At 44.5% G+C, this 16,666-nt stretch overlaps 1 long non-coding RNA gene across 1 annotated transcript in view; it reads right to left on the bottom strand.

Annotated features, from left to right (window-relative positions):
* LOC132591889 (uncharacterized) overlaps positions 1 to 16,258 on the bottom strand; it is a 242,124-nt gene extending 225,866 nt beyond the window's left edge. Inside the window, exons 1-2 of the long non-coding RNA XR_015949303.1 lie at positions 16,187 to 16,258; positions 11,303 to 11,463 (exon numbers count right to left, since the gene is read on the bottom strand). This is a non-coding gene — a long non-coding RNA (uncharacterized LOC132591889). The remainder of the gene's footprint in view (positions 1 to 11,302; positions 11,464 to 16,186) is intronic.
* Positions 16,259 to 16,666: the final 408 nt, after the last annotated feature.

The following is a 16,666-nucleotide window of genomic DNA, read 5'->3' as shown; positions in this document are numbered from 1 at the left end:
AGGAGGATCATATAATTGTGTTATAACAGAAGTAGGAAGTCAGTAGGCCACCAGATAGTGAGACTCCAACTCCTATCAGTCTCAGCCAAGATAGACAAGGGACAGGAATGATGATAGTTATGGTTCAGCAACATTTGGAGGGGCAGAGGCTTAAAGTTAGGTTCAGCAGTTTGGGCTCACATCAACTGTTGCTAAGCAGACTGGGTAATTTTCTCCTCACTAGATTTCCCCACTTTGTGAATGTTAAGAAAGCTGCAAAGCACTCCATTATTTAAGCATCCCATTGTGGTGGATCCTTTCTAGTCTCCAGCCACTTTAGCTCTTCTCTGTACCCACAAAACCACCACTGTAAGTGCAGTGCTGCAGGGATATGCTGGCCACCTTTGGAGACCAAGTGCAAGTTTTTGCCCATCCTCTCTGAATGCAAAATGTGTGTTTATTAGGAGAAAATCACACTGTTTTCAAGACTATGTTTTTAAAAGAAAATGCGGCAGAAATGTAGAAAACTGAACTTGGAATTAGAAAACTGAGACAACTGAAATTGACAGGTTTGCAAATCCCTGTCCTTGATCTCCCCAATCTGTACATGTGTGAAATTATATATCTGCCACTGTAAAAAGCATATGCACTACCACAGAGGGTGTGACAGGCAAGAGTGATCTAGAAAAAGGAGGACGCATTGAACTGAATCCTCCATCCCTATTTTTCCTGTAATGATCATTGCAAGGCAGGATAGGGGAGTCAGAAAGCATTTTCCACCCATGAGGCTGAAATTGATTTTGAGCCTCTCCTGCACTATATGAATGCCTGATCATGGCCCATGCAGAATAGAAAGCAGAGAAAAGAGGCATTTCTCATTCAGACCAATATAGGTTTTACATTGACATTTAACTGATTCGAGCAAGAAAGGCTGTTTCAAGAGGCTAGCTTGCATAATGGATGTCAAATTCTCTCTCCTCTCTGTGATGTCCTACGTTAGGAGGGGGTCGGGATATGGCTGTAGAATGTGGCCTCTTTCCTACTTCACTCTGTGCAAGGCTAGTGTAGCCAGAGGCAGCAAGGCTAGTGTAGCTAGGCAGCATGGATGATTGAGCTGTTCTATCCTTGTATGCGAAACAAAAAGATTCATATGTCATATCTAAGTGGGCTACACAGAGATGGTTCAGTGTTTGCCTGCGTCTTCATTATAACCTTTTTCAAAGTTTTGCAATGTACCCATTAAAATCTGTTTCAGGCTCAAACTTGGCACACCATTATATGAAGCATACAAAGCAAGGAAAAATGGCTTTAATTTCCTGCAAATTATTGCAGCCTGCCCCTGTTCAGGAGAAAGGAATATGTTCGCTTGCTTTGATTCCACATGCATAAGCAGTTAATGAAAATTTCTTCTTCTTGGTCTACAATCTGTACATTTTATAAGCTGGTGCTGTCGTGAGCTATACAACCAAGCATTTAAAATATACACACAGCGAAAACCCTACAGCTCTATGCATATATGATCAAACAGAAGTTGCATCCTTGCAAGTAAATGAGAGTTATGTTGACAGACTAAGAACAGATTAAACTTGATTAGAGATTCTCAAACTTCATAAAAGTGAAGGCCCACAAGCAACTTGATATTGCAAACATATAGACTGAGATTCCAGTGGACTTTACCACTTACTTGCAGGTTCAAGGGTGATCTAGCTGTTGTCAGATCTAGCTCTTGTCAGAATCAGGTCTTTTACAGGTCTTCTAACCCCATATAGGTTAGAAACCAGAAAGACTCATGCAGAGTACTTCTGCACACCCAGAATGGAGCATGTGAGAATTTTCCCTTAAAGTTTCCACAATTTAACCAAAATTTCTAACTCTCAGTGGTTGCAAATTGTTGCGGGGGAGTTTTTGTTTTTTGTTTTAATCTGAGAAGCAGGACAGGTCATGGAAAGGTCTCCACACTGAAGACAGTTAAATTGCGACTTCAGCCTACCCAGGGAGAACTGGATGCATACATCCTATTATAACAAACATTATAAAAATGTCGGAAGTAACAACTCAGGCTTAAGCACTGTTTGTGAATTGCCAGTTAAGGGAGGGAAACAATGTATAGTGCAGTTTCCCTGAGGGTCCAGCTTCCATAGACTGCAAACGACAAGTACAGGCCGGTCAGCAAATGCACTGGGCTAAGTAATCCAGCTGGGCAACTGGCAATTGAGACTTTGTTTCGTTGATTCATGTCTTGGTAACTTCTAGGTTATTCTAATAGCCTCTACATAGGACTGCCTTTGAAGACTGGTCAAAAAGTACAACTGACCCAGGATTCAGCAGTCAGGGTAGGATTGTAAGGACCACATTACATATGTCCTTGAAGAGTTGTAGAGGTTACCTGTTGCTTTCTGGTCAGAATTCCAAGTGCTAACCTGAATTCTCAAAGCTCTTTACACATACTAGGTCCTGTGTACAGTCATACCTCGGGTTAAGTACGCTTCAGGTTGAGTACTTTCAGGTTAAGTGTTTACTTCCGGGTTCTGACACACGCACATGCGCCATAGCTGCCAAGTTTTCCCTTTTCTCGTGAGGAAGCCTATTCAGCATAAGGGAAAATCCCTTTTAAAAAAGGGATAACTTTGCAGCTATGACATGCGCAGAAGCAATCTGAGTGCTTTGCGCATGCGCAGAAGTGCTCTATCGGCACTTCGCGCATGCGCGCTATCCACTCGGGTTAAGTACTTTTTGCGGTGCGGATGGCACCCTGGAACCAATTAAGTATTTAACCCAAGGTACCACTGTAAATGTTAATTTTTTTCATCTGCAGTACTGTCTTATTTATATTATAGTACAGTACATTGATTATTGCCTTCATTTCATGGATCAATGGTCTTGTTAGACAGTAAAATTTGTGTTAAATTGCTGTTTTAGGGGGTGTTTTTCATCGTCTGGAACAGATTAATCCACTTTCCATTACTTTCAATGGGAAAGTTCGCTTCAGGTTAAGTACGGACTTCCGGAACCAATTAAGTACTTAACCTGAGGTACCACTGTACTTGAAGAAAGACCTCCTTTCATACACCTGCCCTGGGATACTAAAGAGGCTCTTTTGTAAGTACCTCCAGCTTGCCTATACACATCCCTCTCTATCTTTACAATGCAGGCAAAACCTGTTATATTTTGGAAGGAATTTGCCTTGGCAGATGCTGTGCTTAAACGATGGGTTAGATGCTGCACTTAAACGAGACTCTTTAATACTAGCCTCAAATCTATATTGCTACTTTATTAAGGTGGGCTTGGCATGGGCTATAAGGACCTATCACAACAAAAGCTTCTGAAGGACTGGAGCAAAATATGACACCAGTGACTCACTACGTACCATAGTAGATTCATTGGGCAACAGCCATTGTATTTTGTTTTAGCCTAGTAACCACTTTCTCTACAGCAGGTTTATTACAATCAATGAGTTCTCTCAGAGGTGCCAGATTATAAACAACATAAGATCAGCATCTGGTATAGTAAACAAACATAGCTGTTCCTGAAGTTAGTTTTAATCTTTCTTCCCCCACATCTGTTTTGTGTGTGTGTGTGTGTGTGTTTTATTAAAAGGGGGGGCACACTTCTGAAATCTAAGCAGGTGTCATTCATTTAACAACAATACAGTACTTTCCGTTTGATCAAGTTGCTACCTACCTCTATATCCTTACATTATTGAAGTAATTCAGAGATTTTGACTCTACACACACTGTACAATTAAATCACACACACCCCTCCCAAAGAATCATAAGAACTGTAGTTTGTCAAAGGTGCTGGGATCTGTAGCTCTGTGAGGAGTAAACTATAATTCCCAGGATTCTTTTGTGGAGATGCTTTAATTGTCTGGTGTGCATGCAGCTTTTGTTATCAGTTTATTATTAAAACAGTTTCTAAGGCATTTGCACAACTTTGAAAACATAATACATGCAAAAGTTGTACAGCACATTGGGGAGGGCCAGGGCGAATTCAATGAGACAAAACTTATTTTTCCAGCTCTTCACACCAGGGTTTATGGTGCTTGCAAGGGATAGTATCAATGTCTAGACGGGGTATTTTTAGCATTCACAGTCATTGTAGAAAAAGAAGAGTCTAGGAATAAAACATTAAAGCAAACTCTCAGTACAATGGAACAGGTTTTATCTTTTAGTGAGTAACAAAAGGTGTCTTGTGAATTGTATTTTGAGAAGAAGGGCTCTCTGCATAAATCAAGCAGGCATCAACCTAACTAGAGTAGAATGGGTGCATATCTACTGTTGGTAAGGTGGAGGTGGCTAACTTATGGCCCTGCAAATTTTGTTCAGCTACAGATCCTACCATCCCTAACTGCCTGGGGTCACCCATATAGCAGCCATCCCTGGTATTCAAGGATTACATTAAAGAAGGGGAGGACTGAACCCAAACACACTCAAAAAAGTTACACAACACAGTAAGAGTGGACTCTTTTTGTGCTTAAAAAGTTGCTTTGGGAGGAAGTGATTGGAGGATGTTAGAGCAGTGAGTAAAGAAGGCATGGGGAACACTTTTCAGCCTCAGGGCCACATTCCCTGCTGGGCAGCCTTCTAAGAGCCACATGCCAGGAGTGGGTAGGGCCAGAGGCAAAAGCAGGCAGAGCAACTAATGTACATTTTTTGTTTTTATGGTACACCACACCTTTTCTGCACCCACCCTCCTCGCTATCTTCCACTCCAGCCAAGAGGCCTCACCACTTCTCACTCCCTTGGCACCTCTCTGCCCTCTGTTTCCCCCTGCAATGGCAGTGGGAATCAAGCAAGCGTGCACAGAGTGGCTGCTTCTCTGCCTGTTTGCTTCATTGAGGCCTTTCACAACAGTGCTGTGCATCATATGCTGGGAGTCGGGGCAGGGCAGCCCAGAAGAACAGTAAGCAAATGCTGTTATCGCTACTGGGATACCAGCTCAGAAGTATGGTAATGGTGGAACAATTTAGGGGGCACCCCCAGTACCTGTTTTCTAATGTTGCTTCCTCACTCTGCCTAATGGTAAGCTTAGGTCACTTGCTTGATCTAGTCCAGCTTCACTTGGGAATGATTTCCACTGGGGAAACTGTGAGCAGCAAAAGTATTAAAGGTCAGTTGGGTTTATCTTATTCTGTTTATTTCAACAGGAGAATAATTCACTGCTGGCATCTCTTAAGGCTCTGGAATGCAGAAAATGCTTGATGAACTACACTCCTTTGCAATTCACTCTTCAGTTATGTTTGTATAATTGGACTTAAAACCTGACCCAGATGATTCAGTAGCTCACATTATTAGGTCCTGATCTTCAGGGGACTGAGCCTAATTGTACTCCATGGCCATTGCAGGGATAGCCAACTTGCTGTCTGCCAGCATTGTCTGCCATCGTGGTAACAGCGTCCTTGCAACAACACAGGGTACCCACACATACTGGCAATGATGTCAGAGCAGAGCAAGGGTTGCAGATGCCATGGGGAATCCCAAACACTGGGCCATACAACAGCCAACCAACTACGCTTGCCAACTGATCAGAAAAACAGACAGCTTGCACCTGTGCTTTTCACAGTGGATCAATATGCACAACTCAGCTTGTTAATCTTTCTATACATCAAGTAAAAGGCACAGCCTGTGACCAACTAAGATGGACCTACCGCTCGGGCCCTAATTATGCTCTGCTCCTCCTCATTCTCACCCTGTTCCACCCCTTCTTTTTGGTTCCTGTCTGTTCCTTTAAAGACTTCATCCCCATACTAAGGAAGCTGCTTCTTCCGCTTTCTACAGCTCACTTCCACCCTTCTGGAGGCCCAAGACCTTAAGAGGAGAACAATCCCAGGCATCATGGGCATTACAAGTTTAAACAGTCCTGTCTTTAGAAGTATACCGATACAAAGCCCTGAGCTGATAGTTACAAAAAGCACACCTGTAGCTTTGTAAGATGTTTTGTGGATTCATTTATATAAAAAATTGAGAAAATAAACAGTCATACATACAAAGTCATACGTGCATACATACTGTCCCCAGTTCACCTTTCCTGTTCTATACAGTCTCATTTGCTTATCAGCTGGAGCAAGATGGCTCAAATATCCTGACTAAAGGAGAGCGACATATTTCAGGTTTCTAAATCAACCATACATTGGATATCATTGTTATTAATTAACAAAGATCAGCCAAAGATCTCAGGGCAGTTCACAGCACAAAAATACAGAACAAAACCACAAGATACATAATATGAACAAGAAAAAGAACAAAACAAACTAATAGCCCGCCTTTCACAAACACATTTAAAAGGACATAGACTGTTAGTCATCATTTTAAGAACCTCATTTCCCTTGAGCACATGTTGATACACTGTCTTTTAACAGTGTAACCTTAGTCCTACTCAAAAGTAAATACTGTTGCGCTCAGTGGAACTTTCAGGTGTTTGTGGAACTGTGGTCGCAAAGTGTACCTGACAATTTATCTCATGGGGGAAATGGTTTCCTGTAATTGTCTTGCTTATTTGAAAACACACATGCACAATTAAAGTAACTCCTGAGTTTTCACTCTTCCGGCACACTTTTATAAGCACACTAAACAAAGCTGGGCATTTTATCCGCTATCTGCTATGGGTGGTTGCATATAATCCTATAATTTCCAGTGGAATAATTAGAGGTTTAATTTTCCATTTCTTTCCACTGTGAGATGGCGTGTGGCTCTAAATGCTCACTCATGTCCGCATGGGTACACAGTTGGCATATGCATTGCTGTGAAGCCAATACTTGCATCGTCTCTTTATGATTGGTTTTTTTAAATAAATAAATAAAAACCTCAAAAAAAATTCCAAACAGTATTTAAAACCTACTGAATAATTTATCTTTTCTACTAAGTTTTAGTTTCCGAAAGAGTTGTTAATGGAAATGCCTCTTATTCAATAATATATTTTACTGCTTGATTCAGAAATCTTTCAGTCTGAGGTTTAGAAACCTCTCAGTATATCCTACAGCAGTGTTTCTCAACCAGTGTGCCTCCAGATGTTTTGGGACTACAACTCCCATCATTCCTGACCACTGGTCTTGCTAGCTAGGGATGATGGGAGTTGTAGTCCCAAAACATCTGGAGGCACACTGGTTGAGAAACACTGTCCTACAGCACATGGGAGAATCCTCCAGATTCCAGAACAAGATAATTGCTTCCAGATGAGCTGTTTCTTGAGCATTCATTATGATTTGTTTCCACAAAGTTTGTGGAGAGGTTAGACAATGTTGTTCTGATTTGTTTTGTGGAGAGGTTAGACTAAGCAATTCTTATCTTGCACTTTCCATTGCATTTCCCCATCACTTTTCTGATCACAAAATGTCTGCTTGCAAGGTGGGGGTAGTGGGTTTGCTACATAGCAGCACCAATTCAGTTTGAGTTTCACAACCTGAATTTGCCAGCATGTGATTGAATCCCAACTGAAAAGGGGGACAGCCTGGAAGTTCCATGAGAGACAATGGAGGGTCATTCACCAAACCTAGTGGAATGGAGTTTCAGCAATAATCTCCTGGAGACATCAGGTGGAAGGGAGAGGAAGCAAGGACTTCAGGGCCTCTTGGACACAATAGCAGAGCCAATGTGGTGCTCCCGCTGGTACAACCATACACAGCCTGAACCTCATTCCTGCATCTCCCCTTTCTGGAAGCAGTAGCAATACTATTGCAGGAAGGCCATTGCTTTAGCTCTGCTCCACCAATTGAGTCACTTCTGCTCACATCATTGAATAATCATAGAAATGACTAACTCACATTAAGAAAATGCAAACCACCAAATGGAAAAGCTCTTCCAGAGATACCTGGGGGTCAAAGGCGAAGACGCCTGTTGAATCTCTGCTGGAAGAGAATTCCCCAGCATGGGAGTAGCACCACTAAATACCTGTCTTCTAGCTCAGGCCAGCTGGACCTCCACAACACAGGAGGATACCAAACAGTGCTCCTCTGGATGTTCTCAGGAACTGAGCTGAGATATAAGGCCTCCGGCGGTCCTTATATCCTAGGCCCAATTTTTCCAGGGCTTTGTATATGAATACAAGAACTTTGTAGAAAGTAAAAAGGAAACCCAGGACAGATTGTTAGAAATGCCAGCAGCTAGATAGGAGGATATGAGTCTGACCAAACTGCAGGAGGCAGTGGAAGACAGGAGTGCCTGGCGTGCTCTGGTCTATGGGGTCACGAAGAGTTGGACACGACTAAACGACTAAACAAGAAGGAGGAGGAGGAGGAGGAGGAGGAGGAGGAGGAGGAGGAGGAGGTAGGAGGAAAGCAAACATTTGAACAGACCTTACCAGAGCTCATTTATACTGAAGCAATCCTCTGTGTTGTTAACATTATACCGCTGTTATAAAGAGGCACCAACAATGGTCATTATCCTCCAATAATAACATTTTTTATCAGTATGCTGCAATGCCTTTCTACAAAATAGGGCCACTCACCCCCTCTAAAATTTGACCAAAAGAGTACTGTCAAGATAAATGTTTGAAAAGGTTAGTGATGTAAACTTCCTGCTGCAATCCTTCTGAGATTGTCAGTAATGTGTGTGTGCGTGTGCGCATGCGCATGCGCACGCACAACATATTGTTTACTATTAGACTTGTTTGATCTATTTGTTCAGACTGGAAAGCTGTTCCTTGGCATCCCACTGTGTTTTGTAAACAGCCCTAGCAACAAACAAGGTTTTAAATGAAATCTATGTGTAATCAGAAGACTCCTATGCATCTTATCAGTTCTCCTCAAATATCCAGGTAGCTTCCTGAACAACTCGTACATTTATCAACTTTAAAATTAGATATTCCATCAGTTCCTTTCAGGTTCTTTTGTCATAAGGCTGACAGATTACTACAGCCTGACTTTGCACATGAGAAGAACTATTATTTGTCCTGAGGAGGGGACAGGGGAGAAACTGAACTCAGTTCACATATATGTAATACACACTTTTCAAAACAAAAGGCAGACTGAAACTCAGCCATCCTTTGAAATTCACACTTCTCTGAATTTTGCAATGCAGTTCTCCAGCCAAGTAACATGTGCAAAAATTCATGTATTAGCTAAAGTAGCACACCTAAAAAGCATATTAGGGCAAACTGCTTTGCAAAAAAAAAAAAAGTTACGTAGGTGACTCTAATTGTTCAGCCTAGTAATGAAATAATGTTTTCAGGTGACTGAATCACACCGGAAAATAGTGACCATCTGAAAACGCCCTCAGGTCACATGGGAGTAAGTGAAGCCTTTGTGCCCCTCTTTAGAAATATGCTTGCTGACCAGGTTCAAAAGACATACTAGTTGGGCCAGTGGTGTTGCTGACATTTTTAAATTCTATTCATTCAGTCAGTCATTCATTCAACTGAACTGCCCACTAAGATGCTTTAGATTAGGCACTAGAGCCCTTTTATCACAACACTCGGTATAGAAGCCTTTCTTTTGAGATATTTGCACAGATTTACACAGAAGAAAGGCAACATTTTTTGTTTACAATATTTCCCAATAATGCACTGCTTTGGGCTTGTCTCACTTCCTTGACAGTCAGAGGTATACATTCGCTGGATGCAATTTGATTTAGGAAAAGACCATCCTCTATCTGTAGCACTTTCTGCAGTCCAATCAACCTGCAACATACGGTACTCAGGAAAACACAACCTTTGCTACAACTCATAATGTACAAAACAAGAACTGTGGAAGAAAATCACAGATTGGGAGAGCCCAGTCAGAAAATAAATAAAAGGGCTCAGATAAGGTGGTCTCGGCTTGCTTTTAAGAGTTGATCATACCAGCAGCAGAGCCCTCCTTGTATGATACATTCTTCATTTCCCTACAAACCTGCTGCAAAACCGACATTTGTCAGCCCAGCAATGTTTGCAATGAAAATGTATTTATAAGGTTTCCAAGTCCATTATAGGCCAAGCATATCTGATTTAAGATTCGCTAATCTTGTTCAGAACAGCAAAAACTCATTTTCTGCACAGGAAGTTGCTGCACAGTAGCAAAGTCTGCAGGGAAAGTCAGTATTTAAATTGATGAGGTAGGTTATGAATTAAATGTTGAGGTTCCGGTACTCTTAGACTTTCACGTGGCTGCTTGTGGGAGTGTGGATTGTGTATGAATTGGCACCTCCAGGGGGAGCTGCTGCCAAATTACAGGGTGGTTGTGGGTCTTTTCACAGGCTGTCAGGATGATCAGATCAGGGATGAATGGATCTGCCCATTTTGGTTTATCTCCATTTTCCAAATCTTAAATTCAGTTTGCCACATTTCTGAATCAGGTTGCTTTTTTTTAATGTATTCATGAAAATTCATTGCAATAAGCCTATCCTCTTGTGGCACTACCAATTCATGCAACTGGCTCTGTCATGCAATCCCAGCTGGTTGCAAGTGTTGCATTATGCAACAGTGGCTTTTTGTTCCGTATACCAACATGTCATGCTAAATATTAAATGGTAGGAAATAACTGTATGCCAGAATAGTGTCCTGAGTTTCAGCACATGGAATTGCAATGCAAAATTTCTACAATTTCCCAAGTTAATGGGTTTGCAAATGGGCTTTTTTCTGGAAATAATTAAAACAGAAATGAATGCTGGCCTTTCACTAGATTCCACTAGATTTCCGGAAGTGGCCTTTACACGGTGTAAGACTTTCACATAAAACACAGAAATGCTCAGGTAAAGAGACATCAGGAAAACAGAATAAAGTGCTGTCTGGATGCAGCCTAAGTCTACAGAATGAGTACAGCCACAAGATAGCAGAAGTTTAGGATCAGAGTTTCCTTCTCCTAGATGGGCTACCTTCCCCTGTCATAGCACATAATGATTGCATAATGTGTGAATCTGGGGAATGCATGCTAGAGCATATTGCTGGTTCCAGTTTTTTGCAGATCCTTGAGGAAAATACTTTCAAGAGCCATCTCCCTGAGTTTGCCCCTTTTCCTTCCTACTATTGCCATGCCCTCTTTGCTTGCCTCCTACTCTGGGCCCACTCAGCACCAGCACATGGAGCTAGAGGACAAGGCATGCAAAACTTACTACTCCTTCTCCTTACTGCTTTTTGGAGAGGGCAGGTGAACAAGAAGCAACAGCAAGGAGGATGAGGGGCAGAGGAGGCCCTGGAAATGGGCAGTACAGACCACAGCAGATGCCCAGCAACACGAACTCTGGCACCAGTCCCACTACAAATGTGGAACTGCATAACTCTTACTACTACCAGGAGCTATGCTGCTGCTTAGCATTGTACTTAGTTTCCTCCACGGTTACACTAGGGGCAAGATCATAGGATGCATGATCTTTTGTGAGCCTCAAGAAATTGGGGGTGAACAATCTCTTTGTACCTTCAGTTCAACAGCTTGCTTGTGGAGAAAGGCGACAACGCCAAGAGAGTTGTGGCTGCCTGCTTTTCCACTGTTGCAAAGTCACCGCTGGCTGCGCCATCCTCTCCTTTTCCCCTGCTGTCTCCCAGTGCCTTAGAGCAGGTGAGAACACCAGAATCAATCTGTAATTATAAGAAAATTTACACTTTCCCCAGGAGTTAATATACTTTATTCTAGGCAGTTTTATGGGAGGCAGCAAAGCTTATCCTGAAGCTGATGGTCATAACATGTTTGTAATTTTCGGTCTTTGTATTGTTTTACTGTATTTTTTTATTTACATAGGTTTTAGGGAGGGCTTTTTAGTTGGGTGTGGGAATCTGTTAAATTTTAGTGTATTTGTAATTTTTATTGTTTTTGGTTTTATTGTGTTTTTTGTGTTTTTCTTTTGTTCTGTTCTTGCTGTTTTTTACAGAGGTTTTATTTTGTTTTTAAGGGGAGGGGTCAGGGCTGCCCGGGAGGGGGTCCCAGCAAGCAAAATGGCTGGGGCAGATTCCACAGGGGGTGATGCACTGGGACAACCGATCTCAGTGGTCACGGGTAGGAGGAGGAGTTACGCTAAGACCAGACCATGTCATTACCGAGGAGGCAGACTTAGTCGTTGTCTGAGGACTATCCCTGCCTCCGGGTCTGGTCCTGACCGGACGGATATTGGAATCAGCAAGGGATACCCACATGACCTGAAGGTGCTGCTGTGCAATGCCAGGTCGATGACGAATAAGACCACTGCCATTCACGACCTGATTGTGGATGGAGGATTTGACCTGGCATGTGTGACAGAGACCTGGTTGGATGAAGCCGATGGGCCCGTTCTTGGCGCTGCTTGCCCACCAGGTTTCTCTTATGCACAGCAACCCAGGCCATCTGGGCGGGGAGGGGGGGTTGCAGTGATTTTTAGGAAGTCATTAGTTTGCACCAGGCGTCCTATTGGTAAGACTGAGTTTTCTGAGTGCATGTTCTGGAAGTTGGGCAATAGGGGCAGTACAGGATTCCTTTTGGTGTACCGACCTCCCCGCTGCACCAAGGATTCCCTGCCCGAGCTGCTTCAGGTCGTGTCGGATGTGCTCCTGGAGACACCTAGCTTGGTTGTCTTAGGGGATTTTAACATCCATGCCGATACGACCTTACAAGGTGCCGCTCGGGACTTCGTGGAAAGCATGGCCACCATGGGGCTGTCCCTGAATAAGTCTGGCCCAACTCATAGCCGCGGACATGCCTTGGACTTGGTGTTTACCTCTATGGATGTTGGTGATCTGACATTAAGTAAAAGCGAAACAAAAGAAGTGCCATGGTCAGATCACTTTCTGGTGCAACTGGACTTCTCCACAACCCTTCCCCTCTGCAGGGAGGTGGGACCGATTCAGATGGTCCGCCCCCACTACTTAATGGATCCAATTGGCTTCCAGAGAGTGGTAGGGGATGTTTTATCCCATGTCGATGGCCTTTCAGCTGATTCCCTGGTGGCCCGCTGGAATGCGGAGTTAACCAGCGCTATTGACTGTCTGGCTCCGAAGCGCCCTCTCAGATTGCATGGAGCCCGGACAGCCCCGTGGTTTTCCCCGGCGCTGAGGGCGATGAAACAGTCATTGAGACGGCTAGAGCGCCGGTGGCGTAAAACTCATTTTGAATCAGACCGGACACGGGCTAGAGCTCAACTTCGAGCCTACCAAGTGGCAATGGCGACGGCGAAGAGGACCTTCTTCGCCGTCTCCATCGCATCTGCAGAAAACAGCAGCAGGAGACTCTTCCAGGTGGTTCGCAATTTAGCGGAACCACCTGCTCCATCCGGGCCCAGTACGGGCCACATGATCTCCTGCAATGATTTTGCAAAGTTTTTTGCAGATAAAGTCGCTCAGATTCGGGAAGAGGTAGACTCCACCGTGGGAGCAGGGCCGGGGCGGGGGAGTGCTAGAGTCCTGTCTAGTCAAGTTTTGTGGGATCAATTTCAATCTGTTACCTCCGAGGATGTGGACAGGCTGCTTCGACGAGTGAAACCAACCACCTGTCTCCTTGATCCTTGCCCATCCTGGCTTATAAAAGCTAGCCGGGAAGGGCTGGGCGATGGGCTTCGCGGGTTGGTAAATGCTTCTCTCCGTGAGGGAGCCTTCCCAGACCCGCTGAAAGAGGCGGTTATTAAACCGCTTCTTAAAAAACCATCTTTAGATCCGGCCAATATGGCCAACTATCGCCCAGTCTCAAATCTTCCATTCTTGGGCAAGGTGATTGAGCGAGTGGTTGCTGAACAACTTCAGGCACGCCTGGAAGAAGCGGACCATTTGGATCCCTTCCAGTCAGGATTCAGGCCTCATCATGGGACTGAAACTGCCTTGGTCGCACTGGTCGATGATCTCCGGCGGGCTAGGGACAAAGGTAAGAGCTGTTTCCTTGTTCTGCTGGATCTCTCAGCGGCTTTTGACACCATCGACCATAACATCCTTCTGGACCGTCTAGAGGGCTTGGGAGCTGGGGGCACTGTCATGCAGTGGTTCCGCTCCTTCCTCCTGGGCCGTGTTCAGAAAGTGGTGGTGGGGGATGAGTGTTCAGACCCCTGGGCTCTCACTTGTGGGGTGCCTCAGGGTTCTGTCCTCTCCCCCATGCTTTTTAACATCTATATGCAGCCGCTGGGAGAGATCATCAAGGGGTTTGGGCTGGGTGTCCATCAGTATGCTGATGATACCCAGCTCTACCTCTCTTTTAAATCAGAACCAGTGAAGGCGGTGAAGGTCCTGTGTGAGTGCTTGGAGGCGGTTGGAGGATGGATGGCGGCTAACAGATTGAGATTGAATCCTGACAAGACAGAAGTACTGTTTGTGGGGGACAGGAGGCGGGCGGGTGTGGAGGACTCCCTGGTCCTGAATGGGGTAACTGTGCCCCTGAAAGACCAGGTGCGCAGCCTGGGAGTCATCTTAGACTCACAGCTGTCCATGGAGGCACAGGTCAACTCCGTGTCCAGGGCAGCTGTTTATCAGCTCCATCTGGTACGCAGGCTGAGTCCCTACCTGCCCACTGACTGTCTCTCCAGAGTGGTGCATGCTCTAGTTATCTCTCGCTTGGACTACTGCAATGCGCTCTACGTGGGGCTACCTTTGAAGGTGACCCGGAAACTACAACTAATCCAGAATGCGGCAGCTAGACTGGTGACTGGGAGCGGCCGCCGAGACCACATAACACCGGTCCTGAAAGACCTACATTGGCTCCCAGTACGTTTCCGAGCACAATTCAAAGTGTTGGTGTTGACCTTTAAAGCCCTAAACGGCCTCGGTCCGGTATACCTGAAGGAGCGTCTCCACCTCCATCGTTCTGCCCGGACACTGAGGTCCAGCTCCGAGGGCCTTCTGGCGGTTCCCTCACTACGAGAAGCCAAGTTACAGGGAACCAGGCAGAGGGCCTTCTCGGTAGTGGCACCCACCCTGTGGAATGCCCTCCCTCTAGAGGTCAAAGAGAACAACAATTACCAGACCTTTAGAAGGCATCTCAAGGCAGCCCTGTTTAGGGAAGCTTTTAATGTTTAATGGATTTCTGTATTTTAATGTTTGATGGATTTCTGTATTTTAGAATTTCTGTTTTGTTGGAAGCCGCCCAGAGTGGCTGGGGGAACCCGGCCAGATGGGCGGGGTATAAATAATAAATTATTATTATTATTATTAATAATAATAGTATAATTTTTCCTGCTCGAAATATGGCTTTTAAGAAAATTACATTAAGAGAAAGAGCTGCTCTAGGACCTCGTAAGGAAGGTACTTAAAGAGCCATTATCTGCGGGATTCTGGGGAAGTGTCAGGTTCATTTACTACCGTGTTTCCCCTTTTTTAAGACACCGTCTTATAACTTTTTTCCCTCAAAAAAACACACAGTGGCTTATTTTCAGGGGGTGTCTTTTTTTTAAAAAAAAAGTGCTGGTACAACTGGGACCCACTGGCTCAGGATGCTCGGTGCTCTCTTCTGCACATTGCTGGGCGCGTTGTTGGCGCTGCCAGTTCCGAGCGCCTGCAGGGTGGGGTGGGGGTGGCAGTGCTTTAAACCCCCAACCCTGTAGAAAGCAATGGAAGTTATGGACTGTAACAATCCTTAAGAGGCGCAGGTCTTAAAAAACCCCTGGTATCACCCTTGAAGCACAGCCTTCCAAAGTCAGGGGGGAATAGGTCTGTTTAGACAAAGGAAAGGATCGGGGGTGATTCTGTGCCCTGGGACCCACAGAACTACTTTAAAAATCCCAACCTGGGGGGGGGGGTCAAATAGTGAAGCCCCATAGCCCTGTAGCAACAGAAGGCACATTCTGAAGCACCCGAGCTGTTCGGTTCCATAAAAAATCCAGGAATTGTAAAATTAACAACAATAATGGGGGGGCACTCTATCCAAAGAGTTAAGAAGGAATGGGAAAGTGTTGAGTTATATATGGAAAAATATGGAAAGGAAAGTTAGTTAAAGATAAAAAATAAATAATTATCGCAAGGGGAAAAATAACATCATAAAGGGTAATAATATTAAATATAAAATAGACAACACAACAGAAAAAGCAAGTATATGACTAAATGAGATCGCACAGGAGTGAGGGAAGTGGGGAGAGAGGGAGGGGGGTAAGGAATGGAAGGAGGCAATGGTTGGAGGAGGGTATAGGGGGATGAATTAAAGGAAAATTAAGACTGAGAAGCGCATGGTTTTTGTTTTTTAAAGATGCAAAGGCTTGCAATCAGCCAAAGTATAGAGCCCAACTTCTAGGAGACTGCGATCTACTTGCGGATTTATAAACTGGAGGTGATCTACCCCCGTTATATTGGTGTTCAGGTCAGAGTTGTTTTTAGAGAGAGGAAATATCCCATTTTTGAGGTTAAAGTAAAAGTTCCTGACCTTTTTTTTATAATGAGGAAATGCTGCTAAAACTCCGTTCTTCATTCCACGAAGGGGAGAGGGGGCGGGGCCGGGTGCTCAAAGACAAAAGAAATGGAAAAGGAGATAGCGATCAAATCCAGCCTCGCATTCATGCAGCCGTCGGGAGAGGCAGGGGCTGCAGCCGAGTGCTGCTTCACAAACAAACGGGGGAAAGTGCTTAGAACCCAGAGAATCCAGCTGAAAAACACGAAGCAGCAACAGCAATTGCACACACACCATCCCAAGCCAGCACAGTAACCAAGTCCCAAAAGCAAGAAAGGACTCAGCAAACACTGCTGCGGCCGGCGTTGCTGCTGCTGACTCGGGGAGCTCAGTGATCTCTTCCGCACAGCGCCTATCACTATGGCTTATTTTCGGGGTACGGTTTATATTTCTCAAATGCTTAGAAATGCTGCTATGGCTTATTTTATGACTACGCCTTAAAAAGGGGGAAACACG

This window comes from Zootoca vivipara, chromosome 3, assembly GCF_965207765.1.
Source record: "Zootoca vivipara chromosome 3, rZooViv2.hap1.1, whole genome shotgun sequence".
NCBI lineage: Eukaryota > Metazoa > Chordata > Lepidosauria > Squamata > Lacertidae > Zootoca > Zootoca vivipara.
This window is presented reverse-complemented; position numbering and strand designations above follow the sequence as displayed.